Source organism: Suncus etruscus, chromosome 5 (genome assembly GCF_024139225.1).
Source record: "Suncus etruscus isolate mSunEtr1 chromosome 5, mSunEtr1.pri.cur, whole genome shotgun sequence".
NCBI lineage: Eukaryota > Metazoa > Chordata > Mammalia > Eulipotyphla > Soricidae > Suncus > Suncus etruscus.
In genome coordinates this window covers 147319839-147337678 of record NC_064852.1, presented here as the reverse complement: position 1 = coordinate 147337678, position 17840 = coordinate 147319839, and the positions used below count along the sequence as shown (strand labels likewise).

General features: G+C 34.0%; 1 protein-coding gene and 1 non-coding gene across 2 annotated transcripts in view; both read left to right on the top strand.

The window, feature by feature from the left end:
• ZFPM2 (zinc finger protein, FOG family member 2) overlaps positions 1-17840 on the top strand; it is a 500701-nt gene that overhangs the window by 42995 nt on the left and 439866 nt on the right. The gene's annotated exons all lie outside the window — the stretch shown is intronic.
• On the top strand, positions 1536-1642 carry LOC126009710 (U6 spliceosomal RNA). The gene has a single exon (XR_007495926.1). It is a non-coding gene; the product is annotated as a U6 spliceosomal RNA (small nuclear RNA).

Below are 17840 nucleotides of genomic sequence, written 5' to 3'. Positions count from 1 at the left end.
TCAATTAAAATGGAAGTAAAATTAATTTTGTGAAACTGTTATATCACCCCTGGAGATAATTGGAGATAACTTAGTGTGTCACCAAAATAAAGCTAGAAAACCTGCATTTGTAAAGTTGGTTTTGCTTTTCCCAATCGCAAAATGGTTTCAAGGCTCATTTTTAAAAACATATTTCTTAACTTCTGCTGGCACTTTCTCATGTAACTTTTCTGTAATCAGAGCTGGAATATGATGAAATTTTTGAATGCACCTAGAACCAGAGAAATCATCTAGAAATTCTGCTAAATATGCTCTAGGAACAAAACCATTGGCATTCTGGGGAAACTGGTTATTAGCAAAACATTTTTGTGGGCTTGATCCTAGACCTACTGAGACAGGATCTTTATAAAGTTCAGACATCTATGGGGTGCGAGTTTTTATAAAGGTACCTATACATGTTGAAGTCTATAGATTCCTAGGTATCCACTCAAGATATTAGCAGCCCAGTTCCTTCTTACTATTTCAATTGAACAAGCTCTCGCTAATGATTTCTGATCTCAAATTTCTGACCATAAAATACAAACTGACTACTTGAAGACTTTTCCTATAGCAGCAATCATTTTTCACTTTTGTTTTCTAGATTCTGAGTGATTTACTCACCAGAATTTATTAAAATGTAAACAAAAATCCCCAACATCAACTCTAAGGAACTAATGAAATGCCATAATCTTTTCTAAGAACAAAGCATATTTTACTCAGTTTTGTATCCCTCCAGATTAGCACAAACAAAAGCAAACTGGGGAACAGACTTATTCTGGCCCCCTTTTGGCACTTAGATCTGTTTCATTTTGGCACGTGGCCATCTTCTTTCATCATACAGGAAACTATCTGCAGAATGAGTCAAATTTCAGATTCTTTGAACAACTTGATCAGACTGATGGTTTGGTAAAAAAACTGAGATTGCTGAACTCTTTACCAAAGATTTCATTGTTTTGAACTTTACTCTTGTTTAAATCTTTATTCATATGCTAAATAATGACTGGTATGGTGTTCCATGTTGGTGCCAGTACATGCCTTTTATAAATAATTTTAACATTCCTTGAGAGTTTTGTTTTCACAATTTGCTAAATATATGATGATTTATTCATTATTCTCTCTAGTAAAATCATATAATGATGCAATTATTATTTATTTTCATTTAAATGCCACTGCATTGTCAATTAAGGATATAGATTATATTGAAACTGAAGGATAGTACAGTGGGAAGGGCACTTAACTTTGCACGTGGCTGACCTGGGTTGGATCCCAGGCACTAGATATGGTCTCCAAACATTGCCAGGAATGATCCCTGAGTGCAGAGCCAGGAGTAAGCCCCGAACACTGGTAGGTGTGTTCCCTCAAACAAACAAAAAATAGGACATAGATCATGTTAATGTTTATAGTCATAAAATTTCTTTCCTAAAATGAATTTTCAGAATTGTGCTTCATAGAAATTTTAAGCTTGCTGATAGTTGATTCTGAATAAATGAATGTAGTCATGCATAATAATTTTATAAATCCTATTTAAAAGGATATAATGATAATTTTTGGAACAATACCGAGAAGATTAGCATGGCCCCTGCACAAGGATGACATGTGAATTCATGAAGTGTTCAATAGTTTGAAAAGAAAAGAAAAGAAAAGGATATAAAGATAATATCTGACTCTTAGTTGAGTAGAACTTAGATCTAAAATTCTATAATTAATTTTAAGCTTACAGATATAAAAGTAAATTATATATGAACTGTTGAGCATTTATTTAGGTAGAGGTAGTATTTTTAATATTTTTTTCTGTTTTTAAAGATAAATAATATTGCAAGGTGACAATAGTTATACTGAATCTGGGCCAACTGATATCTATATTGGTGCTGCTAAGTGTGTATTTTACATCTCACTGATTATATTGAATTTGTGTTCTATCTGATACCTACTGGAAAGTTATAATGCCCCTGAGGGTTATTACTGTGGAGATACTGAGATACTGCGATGATGATAGCATGTTCTTTTTTTTTTTTTCTTACATTTAGAAGGATTCAGATTGTTAGCATGATGTTTTTGGTTGCTCCATTCTGTTTATTATATCTCCTTTAATTTTTTGATACTTAAATGCCTGTTCATATAATGCTGGCCTTTCAGAGGTTGGGGATAGCCTAACAGATGAATAAAATACAGCTTTTTCCACAGAGATGGTTATGTGAATAATTGTCAGAAAAGACTGCATTTGCTCAAATGTGGAAGCAGTAGTTCTAATAAAAACATCTGTAATATGAACATCTTTGTGCCATTCATTTTAAACCTACTTTTTTTGATAGCTTGATTTCCAGAGATTTGTTGTGCAGTTCCTGGGGTTAGAAGTCAGAAGAAGATTCTTCAATCTGAGATCATAAATAAAAGTTTTGGTTTGCTTTATTTACTTTTCATACAACTACTGAATTTATTATCAACTATTTCCTCTGAAATCCAGCTTTATTTCTAGCTTTGGATTGTGTTTATGCACCTCTGGGAGAAATAATTCTCTCTTTCTTTTTCTCTCTTGTTTTTGTTGTTTGTCCTGGGATTTCAGAAGATACTAAGGAATGAAAATGCCTTTCCAATGACATGAACAGGTTTAATAACCTTAAAAAAACCAGACCTACGGAATACGTCACATTTATTGAAATATTTTATAGTATATCTTTGTTTTAGATCCCTCATCTGTTTCATATGTGACACTGGTGGTGCCTTACATATATGTTTTTTATTGTTCATATTATATTGCCAAATATATTTAAAATGTTTTAATTTTCCCACTTTGGACAAACATAGCACCAAATGTACATTTTACAATACCAGTAGCCATAAAGCCTTTGAAATATAATTTTTTTCCAAATTATTTGGTTTTCAATTCTTTGTGCAAAGGTTTCAATTTGAGCTGTTTTTTTCAATGATAGGATTATGCAGAACAGTATTTACCCTTCATGAGGTGGGTATGGCATAGATGTATTTATTATTTTAAATCTATAATGTCTACAGAGGAACACAGAGTATGTCCAACATCCAAAACCTTTTGTTCACGGTTTCTGGAAGATGTCGTATTGAGACTCAGTTCCTACTTCTGAGCCACTTGGAAAGGAAGGGAAGAGGCATAAAGCTTAGGGGAATATTGTCTGAGGAGTTCTGAGGAGCTGTGTAGATCTTGTTCTCAGACTGTGGAAAAATGGAGTACTATTATTTCAAGTCAGTTTTTTAAGTCCAATTTTCTCAAAATGAAACTGAAGTACAGGCCACCTTAACTGCTTTTACATTTTGGAGACTGACTTATGTAAGTATTTTTTTCCAGAAAATAATGAAGAATGTTCTGAGAGATTGGAAAAGAAACACCAGTTTCTATGTATGATTTCACTTTAGTACAGAATTCTGATATTAAATAGTTAAAATTTTTATTCACTTAATGTGTTCAAAAGTTGAGGATACATAAAATCCTTTTTTATTGGTTTTGTTTATATTTTTGATGCCACACTTGATTTGCTCTGGACTTATTTCTGGTTCTGGTTATTTCTTATTTCATTTCTTACTTCTAGCTCAGAGGCCAGGGCAGTACTTGAGGAATCATATGTTGTCCTAGGGATTGAACCAGGAACAGTTGCATTCAAGGCAAATGCCGTAACCATGATACTATCTCTTAGTCCCCCATAAAAATGCCATTCTTTCTTGAGATGTGTACTATAATACTAAGACAGTATTTATGATATTTATAGAATGTTACAAATCTAGAGAATGGTAGTTCCTATTTTAAGGCTAATTTACTCATTTACAATTTTTATTAGGTTGCTAGTAAACAGTATCATAACAATTATTGAGTGTATAAACTTAAAAATACATTTTTGTGTTGGATCATATCATATAGTTGTAAATTTTACACTGTTATGACATTGTCTAGATTAGTTGATTGGGGGAGGGGATAACTAATGTAAATCAGACAAGCAATAATTACCAGGTCAGAGTATAGGGCAGTTAAAAGTGATTCATGGCAACTAGGAGTGAGACATTTGCATTCTAGATATTAATTATGGAAGTTTTTATTTAAATTACAATCAGGAAGAAAAGTTCATGGAAAAGGGAACAGTTCAGAGGGATTTTATATGTGGTCATCTTGAGTTCCAATTTGTGGATCTTAGCTTCTCGTGTGTCAGAGTCCCTTAAAGAGATTGAAAAAAACACTACTTTACACTGACTAAGCTGCTTGTGATATGAGCCTCCACTCAGGCATATCATCAAATGTAGAAGTTGTGTTGAAGAAATAAATATCTATCCAGGAGGCAGGAGTACCAAAGGAGCACTTACTTGATTTTACAAGGTTGACAAAAATGTCTTGCATTGGCTAGAGCAAGTGTGAAAGAGTGGATAAAATCTTCAGATCTGCATATTATTTAAAAGAAAATAAATTTTATGTTCACTTCAATGACAGCTCTATAAGCAGTGTCCCATTATAGGCTGGAGCATACACTGAAGGCTGAATATTCTCAGCTTTGCTCTTTGAGCTCTGGGACACTGCAATGTGAGATTTTTGGGTTCTCCTAATTGATATGAGGCAAAAGCTCATATCTGGTCATTTTATTAGCCTGTGAGGAATGGATGGGAGGTCATTTATGCTCTTAACTCTACTTCTCATACTGCTAATATTAGAAGGCTGATTTAAATTTTGGAATGGCATGTAAAAAATGCCTTTTTTAGATTTGAGACTTTTAGGTTTGAGGACTTGAACTCTTAGACAAGGTTGCTTAGAATGTGTTTGCTTGATCTAGAGAAAACTGTCAGTACATGGCAAACGTCTCCTCGGTTAGCTAGTTTAAAGACTGAAGGAGATTCCATAACCTTTTACATGATTTTAGTTTTTGAAATAGGCAACTAAAAACAATGTACATTTTCTGAAATAGTTTGTAGTAGTGACCCATACAATCAGTAGTGCAAGAATTATCTGTTAGAACAAGTATCTTCAAATCTGTAAGCCACATTCAGCTTCAGATTGCTTATTTACTGAACAAAATATAGCCCGAAGAGCCCCATTCAAAGCATCGTGTTCAAAGAAGGAGAAACATGATTTCTTAAAAGTCCATTTAGAGTGACACAAGAAAAAGAATGATAGAATCAACACCTTACTCAGCTTCTTGGGCCAAGCCCAAACATGTCAAAGACTGTTATTTCATTAAGGATTTTGAAAGTGGAGGTGCTTTTTATGAAATGAATTAATTTAATTCCTCTCTCCATTTACATTTCCACACTGTTCAAAATCCTCCAAAATAATTGATGATTTCCAAAACCCCACTAATGATTTTGGCCTTTTTAAAGTTTAAAACTAACCCCATTTAAAAATATATATATTTGCTGTTTAGTTAATTTACTCCTGCTGACAGATTATGGTTTAAACCTAAGAATACTGTATAATATCCAATAGATTTGTTATAATATCACAAAATGAATGGTCATTCTTACTCAGAATGCACAATGACATACTGGCTTATAAATACACTGAATTGATGTTTACATATTGGCTTGATAAATACAATAATTTGATGTTCTTTACCATTTAGTTGAATGAGGAAAAAGAAAGTTTTATGGCATTTTACATTATTTATTTTAAGTCATGTTTAATTCTTCTAGACTTCCCTATTTGTTTTATTAGGCAGAGGGTGATTAGTTAAAATGATTTAGAAATTCATTAAGGAATTATGTAATCATTTATTTTTTTATTATTTTGGTTTTTGAGCCACACGCAGCCATGGTAAAGGTTTACTTCTGGCTCTGCACTCAGGGACTGCTGTTAGTGGGCTAAGGAAACCATATGGGGTGGCAGGGGTCAAACCTGGTTTAGCCACATGCAAGACAAGTGCTATATCCACTGTATTGTCACTTCCCCTCCACCAAAAGTATAATCGTTTGTTGGTCCAGAGAGAACGCTCAAAGGGCTAGGTAGCTCAAAGGCAGGGCATGTACTAGGCTTGGTATTCACACACAGAGAGAACTCCTTGAAGTAACCCGAGAGAGTCCGGAACAAAAGCCAAATGTGACTGCAGGCCCACAATAACACTTTCCCAAAATAAAATAACAATATTATGCTGATTTATTTTAAATCTTATTTAAAGGATATTATGATGATCTACAAAACCTCAACATGGAAGAAAAGTTAGGCACACCACAAAGAGATTTTTTTTTTTTTGTGGTTTTTGGGTCACACCTGGCAGTGCTCAGGGTTTTTTTTCCTGGATCCGTGCTCAGAAATTGCTCCTGGCATGCACGGGGGATCATATGGGACGCCGGGATTCGAACCGATGACCTTCTGCATGAAAGGTAAATGCCTTACCTCCATGCTATCTCTCCGGCCCCAAAGAGAATATTTTTAAGGTCATCTATTTAGTAATTTTTTTGATGCTATAAAGGCTTTGGGAATACCAAGACTTGTGTCCAGATAAGATAGTGAACTGATCAGTAAATATATGTGTTTTCAGAAAAAGTTAATCTTAGGCCTATGGTTTTTTACCTACTGACCCTTAGACTTTTTTTTTATCATTTTGAGTCTGATCAGAATAATTCAGATATTAAATATTTAAAGTTAAAATATTGAAGCTTCTGTCAAAGTACTGAATACCAATTAATTGTGAGGAAATATTCCTTGTTATTTTACTATGAAACATGATACTCATTAAAGAAATATACATAATGGAATGAACATAATGATATCAGCTGAAACTGTGGTATGATCTATGTATAGAAAAGTTAAGAGAGGAAATTATTTTAATTGTATTGATTAAGATACTGCGATATATTATATTGCTATTAATGGCTTCACATGCACATAATTTCAACACCACATTTTCACCATTGTACCCCCTTCTCTCTTTTCAAGGATCCCAGTTCTCTCTTTTTAGTGGTCATTTGCAACTCAATAATGTGGATCAATTCTCCTGTTGTGTTACCATTGGCCCTTTGTTGCTATCTTGCTGTGTTACCTTTAAGTACACAAATGATAAAGATCATTCTGTATCTACATTGTATGTTCTTTCTAACTTCACTCAACATGATATTATCTAGTTCCACCATGTTGCTGTAAGTTGGATGATTTTGTTCATTTTTTTAGAGCTGTGTAGAATTCTATTGTGTATATAAACTACAACTTCTTGGTCTATTCACTCATGGTTGAGAACTTTAGTTTTTTTCATATATTGACTAGTGTACTCTTATGTGAAATTTTGTTATAAGAAGAAACTTCACCTCTTGCTGGAAGATTTAAGGTAAGAAATTATGAAACATAAGATAAAGAGGAGTCTATACATTTCACATTTTTTAGGTCTTATAATACTGTGACTTTTACAATGAAAATGGGTAGAAAATGAATTAAGGGTGGGATAGTTGCCATGTCTTTTTTTAGTAGGTCTTTATTTTTGTAAGCAATGACTATACAACACTATAGAACTTTAGGGCATAGAGCATAATGATAAGAACTTTTCCTTTTTAGAGAAATGTAATATAAAATTACTCTCCTGACAATAAGTCTGTCCACCTACTTTACATGTCATGACATTTTTTTTACTATTTGTCCATAATGCTTCTTTAATAAAATTTTAATTAATTAAATTTAATTTAATAAAAGTAAATGGAAGCTAAGCAAATAATTATATTTAAAAATGCTTCTCAATTTTATTGTATCTATCTTCAGCAGGACTTGATGAAAGCAATTTTGGTACTCATTTTGCAGTGTGTTCAGATTCTATAGTTACATTGTATACATTAAACTTTTATAGTGATGTCACTTTCTCTAATAAAAGAGGGAAAATAAATAAATGATCCAGTTTCAGTTTTTTTTAAGGGGGGGCTGTGACTCTCAGGGTTTACTCCTGGCTATGCAATCAGAAATCGCTCCTGTCTTGGGGGACCATATGTGATGCTGGGGGATCGAACTGCGGTTTGTCCTAGGCTAGCGCATGCAAGGCAGACATCTTATGCCTTGTGCCACCATTTTGATCCCTGATCCTATATGTTAATGATTCCTTTTATTCCAACTTCTGTTATTAAAATGGTAATATTATGTCTTTTCAATAAAAACATACATTTATCTCTGCATTTTTAGTTTATTTTCTGGACTAAAGATATATATATATATATATACACACACATATATAAAGTTATATATACACACACATATATATATGCACATTTTTATTTGGCTAAGATTTTGTAATTTACAATATTACTGTTAAAGGTAGTTTTTCATGCACCACTTTACATGTAAAGTGCAGAGTAGAAATTGAGGACTATAGGGAAGATAGAAGATAGAAGCAACCTTATTTTGGATTAAGTGACTGCTCATGGAGGGTGAGCTTTGATGTATTCAGGTTAGGAAGGAAGTACTACTTGAGGTATAGTTTGTTTCAAGTGAAGTTGGGCCTTAGTTACACTGAAAAGATGAGTTGCGAGTCAGGTGGCTCCTGTTATTCACAGTTCTAGGAACGAACTTCTAAACACCTTAGCTCATTGGACACTCAAGTAGTCCTTGAAGAGAGAGAGAAGAACCTGGAATTTTGTGTGTAGATACTTGAAGCATATCTAATTTGTCTGTGTAATTATAATTGTCTTAGTGGATCCACCATGAGGCCAGGTACAACTAGAGACAGTTCTTAGCTTCTGATAGGCTATAAGTGATAAAGTTTGCAGAAACTAACCCCTAGCCCCTAAAATGAAGAGTAGTCTATAGTGAAAGGAATCTGAGCATAACTTTCCCCCTCACTGTTTGGGCTTACCCCAAGAGTGGGCTGGGGAACCTAGTAGTACACCTCAGCATTCGCTCACACTGGGCAATTTTTCATGTGTATTATCTTTGTCTAGCTTGAGGCAGTGTCTGTAGCTTTGACCTAGGGACTTTTTCAAGTGTGGGCCTTGGTTCTTAATAGTTGTGATTTTCATTTGATTTACAAAGTTCGTTTTAACATTAACTTTGTAATGAAGGCACTTTATTCCCAGAAGATGTTTTAGCCAGGGCAATACATGTCATGATTTATGACTAAAGCAAATACTAAAACATATAAAACCACACTTGATGGGGCCATTAAGTTATTTCTAGATAACTTTGCTCCTCGGTGAAACTGGGTATGTTTTTCCATGTCTAAGTCTGATAAGTCGATTTATCTCAGCATCGGGTTTTCACAAGATTAATAATCCCTCTTTGTTAAGAGGGTCTGTTTTAAAACTTGATGGCAATGATCCCATTGGTGTTGCTAAATAATATTGTGCTTTGTGTATTTAAAACATTTCTTTTGGTATAGTTTTGGTAGGTGTCTTATAGAAATGGGAAGTGTACTCGGTTAAGCGAATATGTGGTCAGTCCAAAGAGACAGTTTTTCTTTAGATTGGGTAGTTCTATGGTCTCAAAGCTTTAACCTGAATTATTAGTGCACATAAATCCATCTTCTTAATTAAATGGGGCCTTTGGCCATTGAACACTAGCATATGGACAGAGTTAGTTACTAGATGTTATTATGAGGTTGGCCTGGCCACATAATCCATTAGAGTTAGGATTCAGTTATATTGGTAGCAGCAAAGTGATTTTTATGGCCTTAAAAATCTTTTCTTTGTTCTGTCAGTATCAATTATTTCAGTACTAATAAAAATCTAAAAAGGGGGTCAAGTTTATGATCTGGGCTTTGAATGGGTAATTTGTAGTATTAAATCAGGAGTTTTTTTTTTTATTTCTGGAAAGAACTTGTGCCTTTTAGATTATGTCTAAAATTCCTGGTTTAAGGTATTAGGAGAGAGTGATATTTTAAGATGTATTTAAAAATTTCACTGAATATAAAAAATAAAATGTAAGTGATTTGCACCTCTGTACATTTATTAAAACTGTAATAGTTAAATATTTTCTTGGGGATTTTATTAGTTCCATTCAATAATACTTAATAAGACAATACTTAAACTTTTATTTTAGTTTTTATTTAGTATTTTAATTAGTTTTATTTTTGTTTCTGGGTCATTTTAGAAGGTGTTTGGGGCTTCTTCTTGTCTCAGTCTTCAAGTTTTACTCCTGGCAATGCTCAGGTAGTGCTGAGAATTAAACCCAGGCCTCCTCCTTCACACAAAGCATTCATAACAATCTCCCATTGAGTCAAGAATGTGCTTTGACTTTGAACTACAGTTTGGGATAGTATGATAAAGTGTATGGTAACAAGGGAGTAGAAAGCTAGCTATTGATTCAAGTCTTGTTCCACTTTGGAGGTGAAACAACAAAATATTGAAAACACATTTTTGAAGGAACAGTGGAAAGTGAAAGTAAATAGCATTTTGGTTCACAATAGAAACAAGGCATTTCTCTTGCAATCTCAAACCATCTCTTTAAAAAAGAGTGAAGACTGGTCTTGATTTCATGGGGCATTTGCATCTAGCAGTACCTTAATTATTGAAATTTCTGCAATAAGTTGAGGAAAGGCAGCTCACCTGGAAAATTAACTGCTTTAGAAACATGATGAAAAAGAATGCTTCAAAAGTGAGTGGGGGTTTATTTGAGTTTTGCGGGGGAGCTAATATATGTCCAACAACTGCAATTAAAAAAAAAGAACTGAACGAGATAAAGAATAAAAGAAAAAGTAGGTTTTTTTCTCTTAAATATATTAAGCCCAAGAAAATGATAAAGGAGAACATTGTCTCTTTATCAGATGGGAAAGGAAAGCTCTTAACTGATGACATACAAAAGGCAGAGACTTTTAATAAGCATTTTCTTTACCTCTGTCTTCTCACTAAAAGGTCATCTTTGATCTAATCACTAGAATAGCCAACACCTGGGCTGGGAGGGCAGCAAGTCATGATAAAAGAAGGAATGAACTAGAGATTGGATAAAATAAAAAAAGCATTTGTTCAAATGCTGGGGTTGGCAAACTTTCATATATAAATTCAACTCTTTTAAAACTATGAGGTCTAGAGTCTCTTTATCATTGGGGACCTTCAATTCATGTGGTACACTTTCAATTAAAACAAATTTCAGGTATTTTTGTGTGCAAGGCAATCAAGCTAAAATGGGGACTTCGGCTCAGCTCTCAAGAAATCCCATCCAAGGGCCCGGAGAGATAGCACAGCGGCGTTTGCCTTGCAAGCAGATCTAGGACCAAAGATGGTTGGTTCGAATCCCGGTGTCCCGTATGGTCCCCCATGCCTGCCAGGAGCTATTTCTGAGCAGACAGCCAGGAGTAACCCCTGAGCACCGCCAGGGTGTGGCCCAAAAACCAAAAAAAAAAAAAAAAAAAAGTAATCTGTGAGTTTCCATTAAAATTATTTAGTGTGGTTTGCTTAAATTTTTCATCTGAACAATGGCTTTTTGGATTTTCCCTATCTTCTTCTCTTCACTCTGGCTATTTATCCATCTTGCCATGCCCATTCCCACGGTAGGGCTATTATCTGCCTTGAACATTACTCCCTTTGATCACTGTCAGCTTGATTATTCCTTCTTGTCTCTTAGATTTGATCTAAAATATCATCACTGTGTATGCAGAGGATTTCTTGACTTCCCAGATAAGGCAAACACTTTGTCACATTAGCTCTTTTCTCCATTTTGGAGAGCTCTATATCATGCATTACATTATTCTTATTGAGATTTTTTCAATTATTTACTTATGTAGTTTATTTAATTGTTTTGCTTTCTATAATTATCTCCTACAGCAGTGTCAAGCCCGGAAAACAACTCTTACGAAAATCTTAAAGAATACTAGAGTCATTTGTTGACTCAAAAATAAAAAGATAGGTGGATATGTCTCTGACTTTCTTTCACATGAATTCTCTGTTCTACTGTAGACTAATTATACCTTCCTTTTAGGTACAGCTTAAGGTTTTTGAAGTTTGGAGACCTCAAGCACATTAATTCTTTAATTTTTACCTTTTAATTCTTTTATTTATTTATTTATTTATTTATTTATTTATTTATTTATTTATTTGGTTTTTGGATCACACCCGGCGACGCTCAGGGGTTACTCCTGGCTCTACACTCAGAAATCACCCCTGGCAGGCTCGGGGAACCATATGGGATGGTGAGATTTGAACCACTGTCCTTCTGCATGCAAAGCAAACACCTTACCTCCATGCTATCTCTCCGGCCTCCTAATTCTTTTAACCCTTGGAGGAGTGGGGGAACTTTTTTCTTACCAATTTGCAATTGGGAAATATGAGGGAGGAATAACCATTATGATGTATGTGGAAGAAAGATTAAGATTCAGAATCATTGACACAATACACATTACATGTCAGTACACTGCTTCTTAATATATTACTCTAATCTGGGATATTGGATGGAATAGCCCAATAAAATGAAGAAAATTAAATGCTAAGAGTCTTGCAGTTAGTGTTGAGAGGTGAGCTGTACAAATCTAGGTCAGTGGAAACGTAACAATGAATGTGAAGAACTGTGCATAAACTAAGAATTAGAAAAAGCATGGTTCATCAAGAAACCCTAAAAATAGTTCCAGTCTCTAAATGATCCTATATTTGATGTTCAGTCCAGGCATATCCTTTTCTGTGAGAATTTCCAGCATTTCCAGTTTGTAGTCATCTCTTTTCAGTCAAGACTTTCAAAAGATTCCCCCTTATCTCTAATTTACTAGTTTCTTTTAATATTTGTATACACGTCTTAATCTTCCCTTTATATAGCCAATTCTAAACAGGAGATATTTTGCTTTGTTTAAATTACTCCATTCCACATAATTTCTTGAAAATAGTTGGAGGCCATTCACTAAGTATTTATTTTGTGAATAAGCAAACAAATAGAGACAATGAAGAGTATGTGTTTACATTATTTTTGTTTTATTTTGGGCCACATCTGGTGTTACTCAGAGGTTAATTCTGGCTCTGTGCTCAGAAATTGCTCCTGGCAGGCTCAGGGGATCATATGAAATTCTGGGGATCAAACCTGGGTTTGCCTTCATGCAAGGAAACACACAACACACCCTACCAGCTCTAGCCCTGAGCTGCATTTTTAAAATGATGAATTTGCAATAGCATTGGCATAGTAGAAACAAAGATTGTTGGGGGAATTTTATTTGCTATATGTGTTTCTAGGTTTGGGAGAATGATATTTTAAAATTATTGGTGAATTAAATAAAAAGAAGATGTAAAAATTATGGTACTCTTCTAGTTGTCTTAAATTAAGGAATTTTAAGACATTTTATGTAAGACTTAAACAATTTGACATACAAATATAAAATAGATTTATTAAAATTTTGGATCATGCTTGATAGTGCTTAGGGTTTACTCCTGCCTCTGTGCTCAGAGATGACTCCTGCAATGCTCAGAGGGATAGTATGGGTGCTAGAGACTGAATCTGGATCAGTAGTTTGCAAAGCAAGTGACCTATCCAATGTACTATCTCTCTGTCCCCATTTAGATAGTTATTAGAACCACTTGATTCATATATTGTTTTTCTATGAAAATAATCCTGGACTGTTTATGCTTTTAAATGGATTATAAAGGTAAATTAAAATATAATAATTTTGTAGAAATTGTTATTTCTACATTGTTCACATTACTTGGTGGTAGGGTTTAATTCCAATATTATTTATACAACTTAATTTCGTATGTGCATATTAGCATATGTACAATACATTATAAAATAAATAAAGTTCCCAGTCATGGCCTAAAAACTAAACACTTCAACATTATTGGGAATGCAGTTAGAGTTACTCTTCTCTAGTGTCTGTGCAAAATCCTCTTGTACTTTAAAGGAGAAATTTAGAACTTTTCAGTGAATCAAAAACCAGTGGCTAAAGCTTAATTAAAATTTTACATTAACTCTAGAAGCTTTCAGTTGACCATAAACACATGATTGCCATTCATCATAAATTTTCTCTTATAAGATATTGTGATTTTATTGTATAAGATAAAAACAAGAAATTAAAACAAGTTCTCTATTGCCAGGCAGTAAATTCACTGAGGACAAGGACTTGATCATATTTGTCTTTGTGCTCCTCAGTCTTTGTGATGCCAACATAGATATTATCATTGACAAAGTGCTTTTTTCTTAGGATTCAGATATTCTGTGGATGGAGACTAGCTTTCATTCTCCACGTAGCACTCATTCTTTTTCCACTCCCTTCATAACAACACTGAATCTTGGGCACATCATTTAGAGATTTGGGAAGAAATTTTCTATAGTTGTAAATCACAAGTTAATAATTATTCAAACAGGTGTTGACTAGTTGCTATATTTATAATTTAAAAAGTGATGTCCCAGATATATAAGAACCAGCTCATTCAATGTGGAACTGAGTTTCTGTTTGTATCACTGGTACAAACAAATGATGGTTTAAAAATGGTGGTTCCTCTCATATTCTGTTCATTTATAGAGAGAGAAATGAATTGAGTATTGACATGGAATGGAATATTCTGTTGATTTTAACATGCATGAGACCATTGACACGAACCCAGAACCTTTTTCAGTCTTGATAGACTAGACCAAAAGTTCCATTACTTAGTACCACTCATTTCTTCCTACCTTCTTTATGAGAATTTTATAAGATTCCGCGTTCCTATGGAATGGTTCCTGTGTTCTGATAATATTTTGTCCAGAAAAAAGTCAGGCATTTTGGACTTTCAATCTTCTAATACAAGTCCATCTCACTGGCTGTAACACCATGCAGTTCCAGTCTAATCAACTTTTGGGGATAATCTACATGTGTGTCCTAGATGTTCTGAGATAATTAAAAAGTTCATATTATGGTGTGTGTTTAAATGGAAACTTTTGTTATATTTCGTTATATTTTGAAATGCATGTATTTTCTCCAAAGAAACGTCATGAAATGAAGAAAAGAAATTTGAGTTAGTAAGAAAAAAATAAAGGAAGATTTAGCTGTGGGTGTGATTAGAGATTTAAGATCAACAATTTATTGTCACATGCTGTTTTTCTATTGACCGTTTTTGAAAAATTGCACTATCAACAAGATATATAATCTATGAGTGGAAGTTCCAAACACTCCATCTGTTGATTGTTTGCCTTTGTGTTAAGGGTTTTGCCATAAATTAAAATATCAGTTTAACGAACTAACCAGTCAACACTGAAAGATTTACTGCATTTCAGGAAGTAATTCAGGAGATATATATGCCTGAAATAGTTTGTTCTTTCTCACCTATAAGGGAAAGTATTTGGAGATGTTTAAAAATATTAGACTATATTCTGAATATAGAACTAATGATACATTTGTTATTTTTGTATATTAATCATACTTCATATTATTTTCCTTTCCAGAATAATGTCCTAATATCATATAGATATGAATATCAGTTACTGTAGGGGTTATTTATTGATTTGGGGGCCATATCTAATGCTCTTAGATCACTCCTGGTGGACTAGGAGGATTTAATCTAAGTTGGCAGCATAGAAGGCAAAAGCCTTATGCTCTGTAATATTGCTTCAGCCAATAATAGACAATTCTGAGAAATAGAAAAAATGTGAAGAAAACTCATCACCACTAACCAAAGTTTGGTTTTGTATATTGTATTTTTTGCTAGATACCATGATAGAGATAAACAGGTTTTTAAGGTTATATTTACAATAAATTATCATTCATAGAGTGAGAGTGAGTTTTTCTAGAGGTTTTAAATTAAGTCACAGAAATTTACAGAAGGATGGGACACAATATGTTGTCAAGGTTGAAGTAGCAGAATTCAAGATGGGATGGCAAATATATCTGACCTAACAAGGTATATTATTGTTTCTTATATTAAATCATATGTGTACAATAGGAAAGAAATGAAATTCCCAAATAACCTTTCAGTCATGCTTTTTTACTCTCTAAATATTCTTTGAGGAGTTTTCCTTTTTCTTTTTTATTATATCAATATGCAATATGTGACATCAGAGTTGACTATTAGGGTCAAAACTATAGCACAACAAATAGAATTCATGCCTTGCACAAAGATAACTTAGATTAAGTCACCAATATCCCATACAGTTTTCTGAACCCAGCCAGGAGTGATCCCTGAGTGCTAAATCATCTGACATGGCACAGCCAGATGTAGCTCCAAAACAAAGAGTTACTTATTACACCTTCATCTTCCTGATAGGATTCCTGGCAGATTAGACATCACCAGGAATCATACCTATTGTTCAGAGTTTGGCCAAAACTAAGTAACAGTATATCATCTAATTTTTTTAAGAAGTCTAATTGACTTTGTTTTGGATGTAGTTATTCTTCTGATTTCTTTACAAGTGTCCTGTAACTGAATTTATCTTTGTGTACCCAAGTTATAAGGGGGACTCAGGGCGAATTTTTTGTAAATGGGAGGAACATGGCATGAACTTAGGGTGCCCATTTTTAGGAGAGGAGCACCACAGGAAAAAAACAAAGTCAGAAAGGGATCATGGCTGTTTAAAGATTGAGAAACGTGGGCCTATAAAACAGATAATTCTTGGAATATTCTCTTTATCACACTGGATAAGCTTAAACTTTTTGCTGTTATATTCAAGAAAGATAATATTTTAAGATCATATATAGGGACGTATTATTATATGGTAGGAGATTTTGGAAAATTTTAGCCAGTTTACACATATGCTATCTAGTCACAATAGTTGGGTTTTCTTAATTTTCTCCTCCACCATTGCATTCTGTCTACCTCCATCTTTCTTTGTTTTATGAATGGAGTCAGAGGAGGAAAAATTAGAAAGAAAGCATGTCAGTTCTTGTCTTAGGAGTTTCAAAAGCGCAGACTAGAGCATAGAAACATTTATAAAAAAGGTATAAAACATTATTAATGCACATATTCCTTGAACACTGACCTAGGTAATAAAAAGGAGTTGCACAGATGAAAGAGAAGTGATAGCGACCTTAGTGGCAATCTCTAAGAAGAATTTGAGTTTCCCAGACCTGTCATTGAGACAGTTTCAAAAAGATGACTTTCAATAGTACTTTCCAGAAGTTTCATAAAAGATGGGGCTAATTTGATTTTTTAGGCAGGGCTTAGGAAGTCAACAGGATATAAAGACAAATGGACTAACGGCATACTCACTGTTTCCTTATCCCAGTTTTTTCAGAGAAAATTCCATATACATAAGCAATTGCAAATAGTGAGAAACTCTCACTTCTTAGGCCCAAGACCCTTAAAATAAAATAAAGAGGAACCTGGGAGGGCTGCTGCTATTTGGGTGCACTCCTGGCACTCTTTGATCCCCAATTTTACTTTGCTTTTGGCCTTGTCTAATTTATTTTATCTGTGAGTAATGTACATATCTTCATGAAGCACCTTAAGTCCCTTCTGAGAAAATCAGGTTTAAGTGCATGCAAATATTATTTTTCCATGCCTTCCAACATCATCATTCTAAGATCTTCTGGTCAGCAGAGGGACACGATGACTACATTTTAGCATTGATGCCCTGACTGCATGGGACCCTATTTCCACAGAGGACATAATTCATTTACTGCTCTCTAGTCCTGGCTCTGCATTCTTGAACCCATGTGCTCTGGTGAAAAGAAACATTGATATAGTGAGTAATGTGATGGGCAAATATATGTGCCTAGATGCCTAGTCTTTTATTGTCAATGACCAGTTGGTATATAACATCGGCAAATGACTTCTTGACTTTCTCTTCTGTAAAACAGGGCTAAAGGAAATTCCCATATTTGTGTAGTTACAGTGAACACTAAATTATTGCTTAGAAATTTTTATTTAATTTGGGAGGTGCTGAAGACCAGTAAGTGCAGTAGGAGAACTAAATAAAGATTAGAAGTTCACTTACATATTCACGCACACATGTGTGTATGTGTAAATGTATTTGTGTAGAGTGTGTGTGCCCAAGATTGAAGGAAGGAGATCATTTATATGCA